The sequence below is a fragment of the Leucoraja erinacea genome, chromosome 23, assembly GCF_028641065.1.
Source record: "Leucoraja erinacea ecotype New England chromosome 23, Leri_hhj_1, whole genome shotgun sequence".
Classification (NCBI taxonomy): Eukaryota; Metazoa; Chordata; class Chondrichthyes; order Rajiformes; family Rajidae; genus Leucoraja; species Leucoraja erinaceus.
This window is the reverse complement of record NC_073399.1, coordinates 24,969,287-24,989,625: the sequence shown is the minus strand read 5'-3', so window position 1 is coordinate 24,989,625 and position 20,339 is coordinate 24,969,287. Positions and strand designations below refer to the sequence as shown.

General features: G+C 46.4%; 1 protein-coding gene and 1 pseudogene across 2 annotated transcripts in view; both read left to right on the top strand.

The window, feature by feature from the left end:
- The window catches only part of LOC129708401 (E3 ubiquitin/ISG15 ligase TRIM25-like), a 102,367-nt gene that overhangs the window by 50,432 nt on the left and 31,596 nt on the right, over positions 1-20,339 (top strand). The gene's annotated exons all lie outside the window — the stretch shown is intronic.
- Positions 2,323-2,503, top strand: LOC129708505 (U2 spliceosomal RNA; annotated as a pseudogene).

The following is a 20,339-nucleotide window of genomic DNA, read 5'->3' as shown; positions in this document are numbered from 1 at the left end:
CGGCAGCCTGGAAAAGATAAATTCAAATCCTACCCTGGCAGCTGGAAATTTAAATTCATTTAATTAAATTGAAGTCTGTAATAAAACACAGGGAGCAATAGCTGTAAAAAGCGTTTCTCTATTTCTCTCTCCAGTTGGTGATGATGATGAATAAAGTGGAACTCTGGATCTGTGCCAGAAACAATTATTAAGCTCCTTACATGTGCAATTAGTGGACCTAGGTCTTTTACCTAAAATGTTTTCACCATTTCTCTCTCCACAGATGCTGCCTGACCTGCTGAGTGTTTCCAAATGTTTGTGACCCTATTTCAGATTTCCAGCATCTGCAATCTTTTCATTTCCATTCATTTCCCAACTTCCACAAATGTTGGGCAGTTACTTTGGAAGAGAGAATTGGGCCTACTCATAACTGACTCGGTAGGAATACTTGCAAGCTATGCATAAAGAGGGCGCTTCAAAACAAATTATTCTTTTTAGAATAAGAATGTCATAAATGGATCCCTCACCCACGACTCCTCAATTAATGGCATGGCCCTTAACAGCATTGATGTACAGAACGATCTTGGGGTCCAAATGGCGGCACAGTGGTGCAGTGGTAGAGTACCTGTTTTACAGCGCCAGAGACCTAGGTTTGAACTTGGCTACTGGTGTTATCCGTACGGAGTTTGTACGTTCTCCCCACGGCAGCATGGGTTTTCTCCAAGATCTTCGGATTCCTCCCACCAGTTCATTTAATGCTGGGTCCTGGAACCGACAGCCCAGCCCACTGGCTATGGCTCAGGCCAAGCAATGGCTGCTCACCTGTTGGTGTTGCATTAGGCTAGGTGTTCCCATCCTGCCGAGTCGACATCTTCATGGAACTTATAGCAGGTTATCTCACTGGCAAAACACAGACTGTCAGCATGTTGGTTTAAATATTGACAAGAGCATTACATTATTAATAAGCACATGTTGTCTCTCAGTGTAAATGCAAGATAAATGCTCAGTGACTGGAGTTTCTTTCGATGTAACTTGGAAGAGTCAAGTTCCCTGCCTCTGTCCAGTCGCTGTCTCGTCATTTGATTGCTTATTTCAAAGTCATAGAGAAATCAATTTCAAAAGAAGGTCAGTTCATGGAAGCAATTTTCCAGCTAGTTATAATGTTTCTATTCTCAGATTTTACTTCGGAGTCACGTGAGTGACTACGTGAAGAACCCGCTTCCAACGCATGCGTGTCATATCGCTACACGCATTGCAACGAGTCACACAGGGGGGAACGACGTTCCCCAAGCGGGAGAATTTGAAAGTCGGGAACAGCAGGTAAGAGACTCTGCGTTCCTTTTTTCTACTTACCTTTTAGGTGGAGACATGGACCTGATCCATGAAGGCTGCGGAAAGCTGGCGGGGAGACCCGCGGAGTGCGAGCAGCCGGCAGGAGAAGCAACGGCACCAGTTTCCTGGAGGGGAAAAACCTGTGCCCGACTTCGCTCCCGCACCGGCAAAATTCACTTCTCGGCTGGGCGGGAAGCAAAGCAAAGAGGTCCCGTATGCCAGTCTCAAGCGAGACTGGCTTGGAGCAGTCGCTAGCGGCCAGCGCCGAGGCTGCAGGACAGAGAGCAGGGACCAGTGTTGTAAGTACCGGGGGTACACAGGAGGGCTGGAAAAGCTCAGCGAGTGCAGCGGCACTAATGGAGCAAAGGAACGGGGGACGTCGGGCCGAAAACCTTCTTCAAACGGTAAGCACCGGGGTTGGTCCAAGGGGTCCCTAGGAACAGTCGGGTTTTACCGACTGCGGAACTGCCGTGAAGGACCAGCCCCGTGAACACCGGGGTCGGTCCGAGCGGCTCGAACCCGACACGCAGGGAATGACGTTCACCAGCGGGAGAATTGAAAGTCGGGAACAGCAGGTAAGAGACTCTGCGTTCCTTCCACTTACCCTTTAGGTGCAGACATGGACCGGGTCCATGTAAGCTGCAGAAAGCCGGCGGGAGAACCGTGGAGTGCAGGCAGCCGGCAGGAGAGCAGCAACGGCAGCCGGCAGCGGCAGGAGCAGCGGCAGCGGCAGCCGGCAGGAGCAGCAGCGGCAGGAGCAGCAGCAACGGCACATCGATTCCCGGAGAGGGAAAACACCTGTGCCCGACTTCGCTCCCGCACCAGGGGGGAATATTCATTTCTCGGCCAGTATGCCAGTCTCGCTTTGGAAGCGAGTCTGGCTTGAAGCAGCGCTACCGGCCAGCGCCGAGGCCAAGGACATTGCAGTGGAGTTGACTGGCTGCAATCGACCACGAGGGACCAGTACTGTGAGTACCAGGGTCGGTCCCAGCGGGTTTTTTAGTTACAGAGATCGCTTCTTGGCCTTTTGGCTAAGATCAAGTATAGTATCTGTTTATTATCAGTTTTAATATCTGATACGTCCCTTATCTATCAATAGTCAATAGTCAATAGTCAATAGTCTATTTAATTGTCATTTGGACCCCTTGAGGTCCAAATGAAATGTCGTTTCTGCAGCCATACATTACACACAAATAGACCCCAGACACAACATAATTTACATTTTACATAAACATCCATCACATAGCTGTGATGGAAGGCCAAAAAAACTTATCTCTCCACTGCACTCTCCCCCCCCCCCGATGTCAGAGTCAAAGTCAAAGCCCCCGGCTGGCGATGGCGATTGTCCCGCGGCCATTAAAGCCACGCCGGGTGGTGCGAGGTCGCACACCGGGTCTTGATGTTGGAGCCCCGGCGTGCGCTCGCAAAGTCCCGCATTCCAAGCCGCGCGGGGCAGTGGTGCTAAGCCCCGCTCCAGGAGCTCTTCGACCCCGCAACTCGGGCGGGAGAAGTCGCCGTTGCAGGAGCCCTGAAAAGCGGTCTCCCTCCAGGGATCCGCGGGCTCCCGGTGCCGACGTCCGCAGACCCGCAGCAGCAGCAGCAGCAGCGGCAGCGCTCCTCCACCGCTTCACCCGCTCCGGTCTCGGCCAGCTCCGCGACGGTGAGGTGAGTCGGCACCAGAGTCCCCGGCTTCTTCCTGTTGGAGGCCGCTCCTCGTTGCGGCCCCAACGACAACTGAGACCCGACGAGAAAAGGTCGGGTCTCCAGTGCAGGGAGAGATTTAAAAGTTTCCCCCTCCCTCCCACCCCACCCCCACCCCCCCACACACACACACCCCAACATAAAATAACAAAAACTACATATAAACATAGACAAAAAATAATAAAAACGCGGACAGGCTGCAGAGGCCGCTGCTGACCAGAGTCGCGCCGCCTACCGTACCCTATCTAAGGACCATATAAGCAGGAGTGCCTAGAACTGAGGGCATTGGAGTGGGGTTGACCGGCTGCAACGACCGCGAGGGACCGTTACCGTGAGTACCGGGGTCGGTCCCAGCGGTCTGAGATAAACGAGCAGCCAGGAGCGCTGAGAGCGTTGGAGCCGGGTTTTGACCGCCTACACAGCAAAATCCAGACGTATCGGGTACAACCCCACGGACCCCATTGAATTGAGTGGCGGTGCAGGCTCGAGGGGCTGAATGGCCTGCTCCTGCACCTAATTTCTATGATTTTTCATAAAAATCTGTTTATTAATCCTTTGGTTAAAGTATTAGATGGGTCCATGGCGCTGGAAGTACGGAGACGGCGTGGACCCGCTAGCCCCCGCTGGAGGAAGCCGGTACGAGTGGCTGCAGCATGACAGCAGCCAGCACAGGTGCCTGTGAGTACCGGGACCGTGTGGAGAGGTCGACCTACATACCAGACCGGTGTAGCCAGCGGTAGGGCGAGGAAAACCCGCAAACCAGTGCCCGTGTGTACGGGGGACGGAAACAGCGGGGGAAAAAAGGAGCTCCTTCACAGTAGCAGTCACATGGATGTGGAGACTAGCCACAGTGGGCAGGAGGTAAGCCCCACATGGGTACCCCGTGCGGGACCCCTAGAGATCTCTAACTCTATAAAAAAGAGTAGGCAGGACCCTGATGGGCCAGAGCCTGGTAATACAGCGTCCCATGATCCTAACACAGCAGGGACTCTGCTGGACATGGTGGCTTATTACTTTAAACCAAGTCAAACAGGGGTAGACTTGGATCCAGGATGGCAATAGTATTAACTATATGTCTGGCCACAAACTCCAACAAGAAATATTTACAGAGACTGGCCAGACATCTGCCACCTGGCAACGGTGAGGAGGATAGATGGGGGTTGCAGGATTATCATTGACCTTTCAATCCTAAACACATTTGTTCAATATGTTCATTTTAAGATGGATACTCTTATTACTGATAAAGACTTGGTGTCAGCTGGGTTTTTCTATATGGCAGGCATTGACTCAAAAGATACATACTATACAGTACCCATCAGAGGGGATCACAGACGGTGTTTGAAATTTAACTGGATGGGGGGGGGACTTTGGCGATATAGAGCTTACCAAAGGGGCAAACATCAGCCCCAATATTATTTACTAAAATTCTAAAACCAGCTTGGCATTGTTACATAAACAAAGCCATAGGGTGATGTATTTCCCCCGTTCTGCCCCATCAATGGGGTACTAGGGAAAAATTCAACAAGACTCGGCATCTGGGATTCTCATAGTACCCGACTGGCCTACTCAATCATGGTATTCGGTCATACAGGGGATGGTGTTAGAACCATGTTCCGTCATGAACATAGCCAAATTTATTAATTCATCCAGTGACTGGGGGCAGTCATCCATGCCATAAGACTATGGATTTGTTGATTTGTAGAGTCTGAAAGACCCACTACACGGCATGGGGCTGTCAGACAGGACGACGAATCTCATCTCATCTGCACTAAGACTGTCAACACGGAAGCAGTACCTTGGACACATCAAGAAATGGGGCATATACTGCTTGGACAACAACCTCGACCAAAAGGCCAAGAACATTCTGGCCGTATTGGAATTTTAACAAGCCTCCATTATGATAATCGATGGAGCTACAGTGCCATCAATAGTGCCAGAAGTGCACTCTCCAATTACCTATCACAAGGAACGGAGCGGCACACGGTGGGAACGCACCCCCTGGTAACAAAACTCATGAGGGGCATATTCAATGGTAATTCCCCTAAAACCAGGTACTCCGAAATCTGGGAGGTGGGTGTCGTTCTAAACATGCTGAGGAGCTGGTAGCCCATAACAGCATTGTCACTTCAGTAACGGACCATGAAGATGGTTATGCTCATGGCGTTAGTTACCGCACAACGAGTCCAGCCATTAAGCAAACTGAGCCTGGACTCCCTGATCATCTCACCCGAGAAACTGGTGTTTGTCATACAGGATTTAATAAAAGAAAACAGACCAGGTTCATCGGGTCAAGTGTTTGAATTTATGGTATACCCATATGACGAACGACTGTGTATAGCAAGACACATCCAACTATACATAGAATATACTAAGAGCATTCGAGGTCAGAGAATGGCGTTGTTAATCTCTTACAAGAAACCGCACAAAAGAGTCACGACCCAAACTATATCAAGGTGGCTCAAATATGTCCTAAAGATGGCAGGAATAGACACTAATGTTTTTTAACTCTCATTCCACCAGGGCTGCAGCAACATCCACAGCAAAAATTCTAGAGGTACCCACAGACCAAATCCTCAGAATGGCAGGATGGTCATCCGAAAGGATTTTCCAAAGGTTTTATAATAAACCAGTTATTTTTTGGAGCCATCATCGTGTTCGGAAACCATTTTACGTTTAACAATATAATTTGCCCGAAAGGTTACAGGGCTATGATTGCCAATTTAAAAAATGTATATATTTTTCGTTATACCACACAACTCTTTGTATAAGTGTGTTTTAAAATTACTAATGATGCTCTCTCCCAATACCCAAGGCAGTTGTGAAGCATGGACTCGTTCCACGGCATGAGGTCACAGAGCTTTGAAATCTTCACGTAGTCACTCACGTGACTCCGAAGTAAAATATTAAGATTAAACGAGAACTTACCAGTTTGAAGTTTGATCTGTATTTTATGAGGAGGAACGTTGAGGGAATACGTGCCCTCCGTTCCCACCCTCTTATGATCATATCAAAAACTGGTATCTCTTTGATAATCTTACTATGTTAGGTCATTATAGGTTTCTGTAACCTCACACCGCTGCTTTGAAGAATGACACGCATGCGTTGGAAGCGGGTTCTTCACGTATTCCCTCAACGTTCCTCCTCATAAAATACAGATCAAACTTCAAACTGGTAAGTTCTCGTTTAATCTTACTATTTTGTATCTCAGATTGAATGGAATAGCTGTAAAGATTACAGAGGTTTTGAATGTAAATAACTTGGGAGTTATTTTACACTGGACTGTCTACAATTGCGTTGGTTCCGAAGTCAATTTCCCCAAAGCTGGTCCTGCAGTTATCCCCGCCCCTTTCACTCTTGTTCCTTGGTTGGCATGGTAACCTGACACCAATTATATCCATTTTGCTCCTGAGCTTAGCCAAATCAAATGGCTAGGGGTGACCAAAGCCAGCTGTTTCACTGCCATTGTTGTTTCCTTAGATTGCTTTCCCTTTCTGTAAATTAAGGTGATGTGATATTCATAACAGAGTTATGGGCTCACAGTTGGCCGGAGAATACAGCACCAGGATTCCTGCTCAATGGATGCGTTTCCATTCATTGGGATCAATTCCAAGAGATAATATTGGAATTGATAGGAAACATTCACATTGCTTGCCATCGGAATGAAGGAGAAAGGTTTTAATTTCCTATGGTCCCACATAAATGAGAATGAGTGGAAAGTTGATCCATCCAGGGAGTATGAATCTGATCAAGTACAGTGCAGGAACAGGCCTTACGTCCCATGACAACCATATTTAAACTAATCCCATTTGCCTATAAATGGTCTGTCCGGCTAATTTTCTGAACATCCACATGTCTGTCTGAATGCTTATTTAAAAACTTGCTTTCATATCTGCATGTAACACTTCCCCTTGCAGAGTGTTCGAGGAACCTATTGCTCTCTGTGTACAAAACATGCCCTGCACATTTCCTTTAAACGTTCCCAATCTCACCTCCTCCTTCTTCCCCTTTTGAGGCAGTCCCTCATTCTCAAGGATAGCTCCAGTTCTGTGAGTTCCAGTATTACTGATGCGGTTGACTCTGCTACAAGTGCGGCAGGAAGAATGGCTATCCAAGAATGGAAAATCAGCTCTTCTTCAGAGGCAAGAGTGTCTGATTGTGTAGGAAGGAGCTGCAGATGCTGGTTTAAACCGAAGATAGACACAAAATGGCGTAGTAACTCAGCAGGACATGCAGCATCTCTGGAGAGAAGGAATGGGTGATGTTTCGAATAAAGCCCCTTCTTTGGACTATTGAGGGGGAGCTACCCAAAAACATTTTCTTCCAAGACAGCATTCCTTTTGCTTACCAATTTACAAATACATTTTTAAGTGGTTCTCTAGTTGCTGATCAATATCATGTTATAATCGATTTGGCCCGCGTAACACCAATAGTGTTTCATAATTAAGGCTTCAGAATTAAGGGACAGAAGTTTAGGGGTAACATGTGGGGGAACATATTTACTCAGAGAGTGGTAGCGGTGTGGAATGAGCTTCCAGTGGAAGTGGTGGAGGCAGGTTCGTTGGTATCATTTAAAAATAAATTGGATAGGCATATGGATGAGAAGGGAATGGAGGGTTATGGTATGAGTGCAGGCAGGTGGGAGGGACTAAGGGAAAAAAGTTGTTCGGCATGGACTTGTAGGGCCGAGATGGCCTGTTTCCGTGCTGTAATTGTTATATGGTTATATGGTTATATGGTTAATTCATTGATCACGTTCAAAGATAAAGGAGGGACTTTATGCTTGGAGTCACAGAATATAGGCAAGGTACTAAATGAGCTATTTGCATCTGTATTAACAAAGAAGAAGGATGTGGAGTACAGTGAGATCGGGGTGGAGATTACTAATATGCAGGGGGTGTTTGAGATCAAGTATGAGGTTTTGTTGGCTTCTGTAAATTGTCCCTAATGTGTAGGATAGAACTAGTATATAGATGTTTGCTGGCCAGCACGACCTGGTAGGCCGAATGGCCTGTTTCTACGTGTACCTCTAAACTAAACTAAACTAAACTAAACTAAACTAAACTAAAATGTTTGGCGAAACAATCGCCTACTCTTGCTGATGTAAAGTAGACCATATTGGGAGCATGAAATGCAATGGATGACATGAGAGGAAGTGCATGTGAACCTCTGTCTCACCTGGGAGGATGGCTGAAGTCCCTGGATGGATGTGAGGAGGCGGTATGCAGGCAGGGCGGTCTCGGTGGTGCAGCGGTAGAGTTGCTGCCTTACAGTGAATGCAGTGCCGGAGACCTGGGTTTGATCCCGACTACGGGTGCTGTCTGCACAGAGTTTGTACGTTCTCCCCGTGACCTGCATGAGTTTTCTCCGAGATCTTCGGTTTCCTCCCACACTCCAAAGACGTACAGGTTTGTAGGTTAATTGGTACGGTAAATGTAAAAAAATAATTGTCACTAGTGGGTGTAGGATAGTGTTAATGTGTGGGGATCGCTGGGGTGACGCCTGTATGGTCGTGAGTAGTCGTCCAAAGAGTTGTACCTTTTTCTGGTCGCTGCTGGATTTTCAACACTTTGAAAATTTTCGGCAACCTGCTGCGACTATGATGGGTGCCGGCAGTCGCTGAAAAAATTGTGTAAGTGGGACAGGCCCTTAAGTCAGATGTTTGAATGATATCATCATGTGGCCATATATGACCATGTGCAGAGAGTCATTTGCTGTCATGTTTAGAATGGACATTCTTGGTAGCAGTATCGACAGACCATCTTAGGAAGAATTCCAATTAGTTTCTTACTATGACAAGGTGGCACACTGGTAGAGTTGCTGCCTTACTGCACCAGAGACCCGGGTTCAATCCTGACTACAGGTACTTGTCTCTACGGAGTTTGTACGTTCTCCCCGTGACCTGAGTGAGTTTTCTCCGGGATCTCCAGGTTCCACCCACACTCCAAAGACGTACAGATTTGTAGGTTAATTGGCTTGGTAAAACTGTAAATTGTCCCTAGTGTGTGTAGGATAGTGTAAGTGTGCGGGGATCGCTGGTCGGCGTGGACTAGGTGGGCCGAAGCGCCTGTTTCCGCGCTGTATCTCTAAACTAAACAAAATAAATACAGAAGGAGAACATTCAGCCTGTCCCATTACATTCTTCTCTCTCATATGTTCATCAACGCAGTTTAGATTTATTTGCCATTTACCTGCACTACAGGTAATTTACGCCTATTCAGCATCCCTTTGGGATGTGAGAGAAAACTGGAGCTGTTGGGGAAGAACTTACGCAGTCACCAGGAGAACGTGCAAACTACTGACTGAGAGCATACCGGGTCTGGATTGAACCTGGGTAACAACCACATTCCACCAAAAGGTCAGAAAAATTGACAAAATTAAAAAAAATGAAAACATCAGCATTGCTCTTTTAAGAGCAACATTTATATTCTCTTGGGCTTGGTGATAAACAACAGAGAAAGACTCCAGAAATGGGGCCATCACGTTGAGAGTACGTGCAATTTAGAGGAGATTCGGAGACTACAGCAGTGCTTCAGGAAATGAAAGAAAATGTCACCTCAAGCACATGTAGCCTGGGGGGGTTTAACAAGTTGTGTAAATAATTCATATCACACAACGGAAGGATAGAGATATGTCTCAAGACCAATAATATCAGAGAGTGCTGTAAGCGTAGTGATGTTGAACCGCTGCAGAGAGGGAACATCAGGTAGAAATGTTACCTACAGAAGAAGAGCTCCAAAGTGTGGACACATTCACTAATGAGAGCTCTGTGTGAAGCTGAAGGTATCTCTCTCATGGAGATGGTTGAGGCTGAATGTTCACCGCCACCACCACCTGAGTTGGCGGAGAGCTACAAATTCAGCACACTCAATCACAAGCATGGGTTACTGCATTTCACCCTCAATGATGTTTGAGATTTTCTAGATTGTGCACTTCGAGGCAGGACGGTGGGTGGTCCAAGACATCCAGTTAAAAGTTGTCAGGAACAAAGGATCATTGTTTGATTTGCCGGGCAGGCGTTCAACTTCCATGCAGATGGCAACTAAAATGCCAAGGGACTTCTGGTGACAACTACAGAAATAACATTAGCCTACTGTCAAAGAAAACTCCTGAAGCTTTGTTCGAGCACCTGTGGAAGCATCATGTGACCACAGATGCAAGTCCCTGTAACATATGTACTGACAATCATTCCCCACACAATTGCGCTGTTAAAGAAAGACAAAGTGCTGGAGTAACTCAACGGGTCAGGAGGCATCTCTGGAGAAAAAGGATGAGTGACGTTTCGGGTCAGGACCCATCTTCAAGACTGAAAGTAGGGGGGAAGAGCTGGAGGCAAGAACAGACCAGGCACAATCAGGTGAGGGCCATTGAGTGTCGGTAGAGGTTACTAAAAATAAGAGAATCCAATGTTTATACCGCTAGGTTGTAATATGAGGTGCTGTTCCTCCACTTTGCATGTGGCTTCACTCAGGCAATTGAGGAGGCCGAGGACAGAGAGGCCATTATGAGAATGGGAAATTAAAATAGTTGGCAACAGGGAGATCCTGTGTTCAGCGAAGCAATCGCTGAGTCTACGTTTGGTCCTGCCGATGTACAGAAGATCACATCGGGAACAGCGAATGCAGTAGATGAGATTAAAGGAGGTACATGTTAACCTCTGCCTCACCTGAAAGGATTGTCGGGGTCCCTGGATGGAGTCGAGGGTGAAGGTATAAGGGCAGGTGTTGCATCTCCTGTGGTTGCTGTAAGGATGGGTGGTGCATCACCTGCGGTATATTCCTGGGGTACAAAGTGTCTAAGAGCTACTCACATCAGGAGGATGTGTGGCAGCAGCTTGTTTAATGAAACAGGAGTATAGTCTCAAATGTAAAATCAACAGTTCCTGATAAGAAATCATTGGAAAGGGATCTGCGCACTATTACAAACATAGCAGAAAAAAGGGGATTTATTGCGGACAGCATCCTGCTGCAAACTGAGATGACAGGGCTTTAAGGTCACCGCGCTGATTGACAGAAAGCCAATCCAGATGCTAATGGCCGCAGCTGCAGACTGCTCCATTCTGGGGAAAGATATGCTTGATGAGCGTTCAGCCATCTCCCCTCAGGAAGGTACAAAGTCAGCTTATGACTTATTCAGGGGAAGTTTTGAAAGCTTTGGGACAGATGCGGTATATGGTGAGCAGTGGTGGCAGGAGTCTTGAGTCACTCACTCAGTGTTGTGAGTGACTCAGTGAACATTGGTCTCTTAAGGAAAAAGATTGACTTGCAAACCCGAAGCTCATTTTGAAGTATGTCTTAGGGATTAACCCCCAAAGTAACATCTAGAGATATTGCTGTGAGCGCATTTATAGTTGTGAGCAACGCATCTAGTGAATGGAAATACAAGGGGCTGCAAATGCTGAATTCTTTCATCTTCTCTGTTCCGTTACCCTCCTCCATCCATTAGTCTCCCACCTCTCCTATTCTGCCCCCCATTTTCACTATTACCCCCTCTGCTCCCTTCTCTTTTATCTCCATTTCATCTCTAGCTTTTGTTACTATCTCCACCTGCCTGCATCAGGTCGTGAACCTGAATCACCTCTCTTCACCTAAGCCCACCTATCACTTGCCAGTTCTTGCCCCATCACTTTCACTCTCCTGTCTTTATCAGCTTTCTCCCTCAACTCCAGCAGTCTGCAGAAGGGTGCTAAATTGAAATCTTGTCTGCCAATTTCCCTCCACAGATGCTGCCTGGCCTGCTATTTCTTCAGCACTTTGTTTTTTTATACCTAGTAAATTCCTTGCTGTTAGAGTGAAATGATTGAACTCGGTCGGTGTGGGCGCTGCGAGCCGGCTGCCCTGCCAGCAGCGTGTTCGTTTTTTCACCTTTATTTGTTTTTTAGTATGTCCCATTTTGTGTTTTTAATGTTTCTCGGTGTGTCTTGTGTGGGGGGGTGGTGTGGGGGAATCCGCTTTTTCCATGTCGCCTCCCTCGTGGCCTAACAAAGGATCGGAGCGACCTTTCCCGGAGACGCGCCTGGGGCTTCAGCAGAGGACGCGGCATAGACTCTATCCTCACGGAGCGGGCGAGCCCTCGCCGGGGGTCGCCGGAAAGGAGAGCTCCGTTCGCTGGCCCGCAGCAGCCTGAAGCCGCGGTCTGTGGTGCTCCAGCTGATGAATGCTGTGGTGGATGTTTGTGTTAAATTTTTATTGTGTATTGTGTGGTTTTTTTTATTGTACCGCTGCTGGCAAGTTCATTTCATTGCACTTTTACATTTACGAATATATTTGACTTGACGTGACTTGCATCCTTGAACAGTTAATGCAAGTGCAACTCACTGGCATTCCAGCAGTGACATGGCCTACTCAGGATGCAGCAGCTAAGGTCCTCAAACGTAATTTGGATCTACTTGAATTGGTTCTAGCTCAACTATCCAACTGCAGAATATTTACACGTTGAAGTATCAGGGTGTCTTTATCAAAGTGAGCAAGACTGTTCTCCTGAGAGACGACAGGGGTTTACTGAAGTTGCCTGTTCCACAGAGGAACATGCAATAACATCTCTCAGGGAAAAGATGTGATTCCAGGCATGCTGTCAACTCTTACCACCAAAGCATCAATCAGAACTCTCCTGAGAGATTAAACGACAAACAGCTCAAAGGCCAGCCTGAAGCTTTTGTCAGCAGACAAACTTTGCCGGATTTGCTTTTCAGTAAACATCTCAAAGGGGCAACTGCCAGTCAATGATCCGCAATCATCAGCCTAGGAACAAACACACACTACACACAAATAGAAATAGACACGACAGACACGGACACACACACACACACACGCACGCACGCGCACACACACACACACACACACACACACACACACACACACACACACACACGCACGCACGCACGCACACACGCACGCACACACACACACACACACACACACATTGAAACACAATCAGAATCACAGCCACCGAAACAAACATCTCTCTCACACACTTTACTGCCGACTGCTGGCACCCGTGATAGGTCACCAAAATGGTCATGAGAGGTCTCCTATGGTTGTGAGAGGTCTCCAAACAGTCGTTGCGTCTTTCTGGTCGTAGCTGAATTTTCAAATTTCGGCGATCTATCACGGGTGCAGATAAGTAAGTGGGACAGACCCTTAACACACTAACACCCAAACATACTAATATAAAAACACCCACCAGCATAAAACTGCATATACAGCCACACAAACATAACAATAGATGGCACAAAAGAGGCACAAAACAGACTGATGTCGAATCTCATGCACACAAATGGTTTGCATCTGTATTACTGAGGAAAAGGACCTGGAGGACAGTGAGATCAGTGTGGAGAATACAAATATGCTAGGGCAGTTTGAGATCGAGAAAGTGGTGGTGCTGAAGCTAAAGAACTTACGGGGGCTAAGTCCCCAGGGCCCCGATGGGATCTATCCTAAGTTATTGAGGAAGGCAAGAGAGGAGATTGTGGAAGCCTTGACGAGGATCTGTGCTTCTTTTCTAGCCACAGGTGAGGTCCCGGAGGACTGGAGAGGAGCCAATGGTGTTTCATTGTTTAAGAAGGGAAATAGAGAAAATCCAGAGAACTACAGGCCAGTGAGCCTCACTTCAGTGGCGAGGAAACTATTGGAGAGAATTCTTCGTGATAGGATATACTCCCATTTGGAAGAGGATGGTTAATGAAGGATAGCCAGCAAGGCTTTGAATGTGGCATGTTGTGTCTTATTTTTTGATTTTTTTGGTGATGAAGGAGATTAATGAAGGTAGGGTGGTGGATGTTGTGTACATGGATTTTAGTAAAGCTTTTGATAAAGTCCCTTATGGTAGGCTGTCCCGGAAGTTTAGGATATATGGGATTCACGACCACTTGGTCGTATGGATTAACTTATTCATAGAAGACCCATTCAATGGTGTGTCTGAAAATGAATAAATATTTCCATGTCAAGGTGGTATGTTGTGCAGCTGCTGCAAGTAAGGATTGCATTGTTCTGTTCTGGCATTGATGAGAATAAAATATTCTTGGCTTTCTTGACTCTTGATATGGCTTTCATGTTCTGCACAGACATTGTGGGCCAAAGGGCCTATTCTTGTGCTGTACTCTTCTATGTTCTATGTCCTACATAATTAGATTGTCAGAGTTAATATTTACTGCCTAACCCTAATTTCTCCCATAGGAGAATGATGTGCCATTTTCATCAACTTCTACAGTTTTCTGACGAAGATGCCCCAAGTGTTGCAGAAAGGTTCCAGGAGTTAGTTTGACTAAGGTTGGACTGGTGATATATTTCAAAGTCAGATTGGTTTGTGACCTGAAGATATACACAAAAAGCTGGAGTAACTTAGCAAGACAGGCAGCATCTCTGGAGAGAAGGAATGGGATGATCCAGAGATGCTGTCTCTCCCGCTGAGTTACTCCAGCTTTTTGTGTCTACCTTCAGTTTAAACCAGCATCTGCAGTTCCTTCCTACACATGGTTTGTGACCTGAAGGGTTTCTATTCTATTTGTATGTAAATCATGGATTGTCACCTTGTCGTGGTGGAGGGGCTTGTGTGGTCCTGAGATCCTGAAAGCGATGCCGTCTGGAGCTATGCTCCTGGTAGGGCCACCCATGGCGGTAAGGTTGAGGGGGAGGACTCTGACAAAGAACAATCCAACCAAGACCTCAACGGTGGAACAGGCAGAGGATGATGGCTGACCTTAGTGGGAGCGTCACAACGGCTGGGAAGGCGGATGAAGGCTGCAGCAGAAAAGGGGCTCCGGTCATCTTGGACTCCATGCCACTGGATCCTGACCCAGGTCTGTCAAGGACCATGTGGTGACTGTCAGTGAACCAGTCTCCCCTCGTTTAACAAAGTCACGCACTAGCGTCCTCCAGCCCTGGAGACACCCATGGTCAGCCATGACCGAAGAGGGCCTAAGAAGATGTAAACATACACGTGTGTGTTGATATGGTTTCTTTATGATTGCATCAGCATGTGTGTGCGGTGTGTATGTCTGGGTGTCTATGTGTCTGGGTGTCTATGTGTCTGTGTTTGGGGAGGGGCATTATTACTCCTCAGATGTGCGAAGTATGCTTGTGCGTTAGTTGGTGTTAGTGTGTCATAAAGCACAACCTCCCATTGTGAAGCTTCTGGAGTAGATACAATTAGTACTAAACAGCTGTAAGGGGTGAGAGCCTGCTCTATGGGCAGGATGTGGGCACATCCAGACTGTAGGGGCGGCAGCATTGAATGGGGCCAGACAGTGGGTTCAGGTCAGTCTTTGGGTCTGTCATTCAGTCAGTCAGGCAGTGGGATGAGCACAGTTATGGGAGGAACCAGGCTGTGGGAGGGGTTTGGCTGTGGGAAGGCTCAGGCTGCCAGAGGAGGTAGTTGAGACAAGGACTCTTACAACATTTACTGTAAGAAACAATTAGACGGGTACATGGGTATGACAGGTTTAGAGAAATATGAGCCGAATGCAGGCAGGAGGGACTAGTATAGATGGGATATGTGGGTTGGTGTGGGCAAGTTGGGCTGAAGGACTTGTTTCCACGCTGTATGACTCTATGATTCTAGGACTCTATGACACCCATACATTAGCTCTACGTCCTACCCACTAGGGGAGAATTTATAGAAGCCAATTATCCTACAAACACCACTGTGCCACCCAGAACAATAAGTGGACAATGTAAAATAAAACCAGAAAATGCTGGATATAATGGGATTAACTTAGGTTTTAGGTATTTTGGTCAGCATGAATGAGTTGGGCTGAAGAACGTATCTCCATGCTGTATCGATCTGTGATTCTACTCGGGTTGGGCAGCATCTGTAGAAAAAGAAACAGATTTACCACTTTGTGTTCATAACCTTTTACAAAGCTTGGGGAACTTGCTGGCCAGTAAGTAATAGGTTTTGGCTGTGTAAACAATAACCAACAGCCCTGACTTGTGCGGGTACCTGGCAAAGCCCTGGATTATGGAGCAATCCTCCCATTCAACTCATACACCAGCCAACACTGTTTAGTTTAGTTTTTAGTTTAGAGATACAGCATGGAAACAGGCCCAATCAGCCCACCGCATCGCGCCGACCTGCGGACACCCATATTATTAGTTCTATCCTACACATTAGGGACAATTTACAGCAACCAATTAATCTACAAACCTGCATGACTTTGGAGTGTGGGAGGAAATTGGAGCACTCAGAGAAAACCTATGCTGTCACAGGGAGAATGTACAAACTCTGTAAAGACAGCACTGTGTAGTCAAGATCAAACCCAGGTGCCTAGTGCTGTAAGGCAGCAGTTCTACCACTGTATCACTGTGCTACCTGAAGTATGATCACTGAGTCAGATCTTTTCAATGAGGTCATCTGGTCACATACATGGGATTTCCCCTGCACTTTTTATGGTGGAGTTTGGAGCCCAGTCACGGTGTGAAACATTGTAAGATCCTTCAGCTTTCTGTGTTTATGGGTGCCTGTTTCCGTACATGAGGTATGCAGAAATTACAAAGTATCAATTTTGTAATTCAAATAACAGATGATGCATGGTGCTATTTTGCATTGCAAATGTTATAAAAAGATCTGGTTACAAAAAACAACTCTTAAATGTTTTTCTGCCGTCCGTCATGGAATCCTCAGCATTTCGTGGGGAGTAAGGTTAATCCTTGCAGGACCTCCTGAAGCTGAACAAAGGCTTCAGAGAAAATTGAATGAATGTCCACGTGCATTCACATGATGATATCACAGAGGATCCATTCATGAGTTGGGAACAAGGCACGATTCAGTGCAGTGACAGGCCACGGGTTTCAGTAACAATGCATGGCGCCTACATGTTGAGGCTTTGCAAAAAAACAACCAGAAGATTATGCATCAGAAGCCTCTGTCCCATCTGAATAAAATAACTCGGCCAAAGACCTAATATTGAGTAGCGCCAAGGTTATGCTGAATGTGTCCCAAGTGTATAAACGTTATGAGTCAGTCAATGGATATATTGAAACAATAAGTAATGGGATCAACATTTTAGTTTGGTTGTTTATATGTCATAACAAGGGATGTATCATTAGTTGTTCCTTAGTTGCCATGGTTCCAACTAATTTAGAGATCAAAGTGTGTGTGAAATTGGTGTCATATGTGCCAAGAGATCTTTATATTGATCACATGCATTGTCAGTGTACCAAGGTTGAAGGATGTGCTCAAAGCATCCTTGAGAAATGCAGCCATGTTCATAGAAACATAGAAATAGAAACATAGAAATTAGGTGCAGGAGTAGGCCATTCGGCCCTTCGAGCCTGCACTGCCATTCAATATGATTATGGCTGATCATCCAACTCAGTATCCCGTACCTGCCTTCACTCCATACCCTCTGATCCCCTTAGCCACAAGGGCCACATCTAACTCCCTCTTAAATATAGCCAATGAACTGGCCTCAACTACCATGCTAATGTAACTTATATGCTAATGTTAACTCTTGATTCAACTTGCACCCTATCTCCAGGCTACTGTTGGGGGCCTGTAGATAACTCCCATTAGGGGTTTTTTACTCTTACAATTGCTCAGTTCTAGCTACAGGTCCTGGCCTGTCTATCCAAATGCGTATATATCTTATCCCTCAGAATTATCTCCAGTAACTTGCCTATCACAGGCACTAGGTTCACTTGTCTTTAGTTTCCAGGCTTTTCTTTGCAGCCCTTCTTAAATAGAGGAACAACATTAGCCACCCTGCAGTCTTCTGGCACCTCACCCTTATCTAATGATGATTTGTATATATCTCAGCCAGAGCATTTTCAATTTCAACTCTAGTTTCCCACAATGTCCTCTGATATATCTGATCAGGTCCAGGAGATATAGCCACCTTCATACACCTTAAGATGTTCAGCACCTGCTCAAATGTAATATTGACTGTCCTCAAGACACCTCCACCAGCTGTCCCAATTTTATCTACCTGTAACTTGGCAGTGAGGTGCAGTTTTACAATTACAGTTATCCCAAGCCAATTAACCTACAAACCTGTACTTCATTGGAGTGTGGGAGGAAACGGAGATCCCAGAGAAAACCCACGCAGGTCACGGGGAGAACATACAAACACTCTACAGACAGCAACCTTAGTCAGGATCAAACCCGAGTCTCTGGTGCTGTACGGCAGCAATTCTACCACTGTGCGCTGCGCCGGAGAAAATGGATAGGTGATGTTTCGGGTTGGGAGTTGAAGTAGACAGAGCCAAACATCAGTACCTAAATGGGGAACCCAAACGTTAACACGAATGATAATGACACATGGGTGAAAATACTTAAAACACAATTGAACAAAAGACAACACAGTCCGTGCAGCCCTCAATGGTCAACAGGCATTGTGACGCTGTCTCCTTTAATAATAATGGATGGGATTTATATAGCGCCTTTCTAGATACTCAAGGCGCTTTACATCGCATTATTCATTCACTCCTCAGTCACACTGTAGCCACAGCTGCCCTGGGGCAGACTGACGGAAGCGTGGCTGCTAATCTGCGCCTACAGCCCCTCCAACCACCACCAGTCACTCACACACATTCACACACATTCACACGCAGGCAGAGGTGGGTGAAGTGTCTTGCCCAAGGACACAATGACAGTATGCACTCCAAGCGGGATTCGAACCGGCTACCTTCCGGTCGCCAGCCGAACACTTAGCCCATTGCGCCATCTGTCGTCATCAGCATGGAAACAAGCCCTTACGCCCAACTTGACCATGCCAACCAACATGCCCCATCTACACTAGTCCCACCTGCCTGTGTTTGGCCCATATCCCCCTAAACATATCTATCCATGTACTTGTCCAAATGTATTAAAAAAGTTTTGATAGTTCCTGCCACAACTACCAACTCTAGCAGTTCATTTCATGTACCCACACGAACTGTGTGAAAAAGTTGCCCCTCGGATTCCTATTAAATCTCTCCCCCCCCCCCCCCCCCCCCCCCCCCCCCCCCCCCCCCCCCCCCCCCCCCACATTAAAATCTACATTCCCTGGTTCTTGATTCCCCTACTCTGCATAACATCTCTAAACTAAACATCTATAAGATCACCTCTCATCTGTGTGCATTAGCATAGTAGCATAGCCTCCTAACTTCTATACTCAATATTCTGACATACAAAGACCAATATAGGCCTTCTTAACCACCCTATCTACCTGTGACATCACTTTCAAGGAACTATGTACCTGTACTCCTAGATCCCTCTGCTCTACAACACTCCCCAGGGCGATGCCATTTACTGTGAATGTCAGACTATGAGAGATTATTCTCCAATGTAGTACTCATACTGGTAAGCATTTTGGAGAAGTCTTTAGTGAGATCTTTGGTAAGATCTCTAGTAAGATTAAATCTTACCATTTGTTCCCACTGCTTCATCTCTTTCTCCTTTTCTTTTGTCTCTCCTCTTGTAGCCATTTCGGATACTGCTTGTTGAGGATCACACTCTTCTTCTAAGCCTTCAGTTGTTGTTTGAAGAGCTTCCAAGTCTTCTTGAAGCTGGAGTCTGATAGTAGCTTTCTTGGGTTCCCATTGATGTTTTCCTTTTCCCATCTAAAAGTCCCGTTAAAACTCCGATTTTCTCAACGCTTTCTGATGACGTCACACCCGTGACGCCAAGCAGCCCCGGTGATGTTTTTAAATCGGTCCCGACTTTAAAAACGGCTTTTTACTCGATTTAGTCGGAGCTGAGCTCAATGCTGCGCCTTCACTGCCTCATGGCGCCACCGAAAGTGCCCTCTATGTCGCATTTATCTGTTTTAAACTTCATTAACCATTCCTCAGCCTGCCTGGCCAACTAATCAAGATCCTGCTGCAATTTTTAATAACTATCTTCGCTATCTACAACGGCACCCACATTAGTGTCATCGGCAAACTTGCAAATCATGCCTTATACATCCTTTCTCAAAAATGGTCACGATTACAAAGACTGTTCCCCTCAAATATTTTCAATTCCCTGATATGGGAAATGAGATTGTGGATTTGTGCAGAAGTTCCTTTCTGTAAAATTCTACCCACGAGCATGCTGTGAGCAGCAACACCACACAGAATACAGGAGATATCACCTTTCCCTCCTTGAGGCTAATTAAGCCAGGGCAGTAAATACTGGTCAGTGAATACTGGACAGTAAATATCGAACAGTAAATAGTTACGATGAGGGATTACGTGAAGAGCCCGCTCAGCACGCATGCGCGGCATACTTCAAAGCAGCGGTGTGGAATCACAGATAGACACAGTTATTGAAGTAAACATAGTAAAGAAAAGGAGACATCAGTTTAACATTTTGACCCATATTAATGAGGATGGGAGCGGAGGGCACGTAATCCCTCATCGTAACTCCTTATA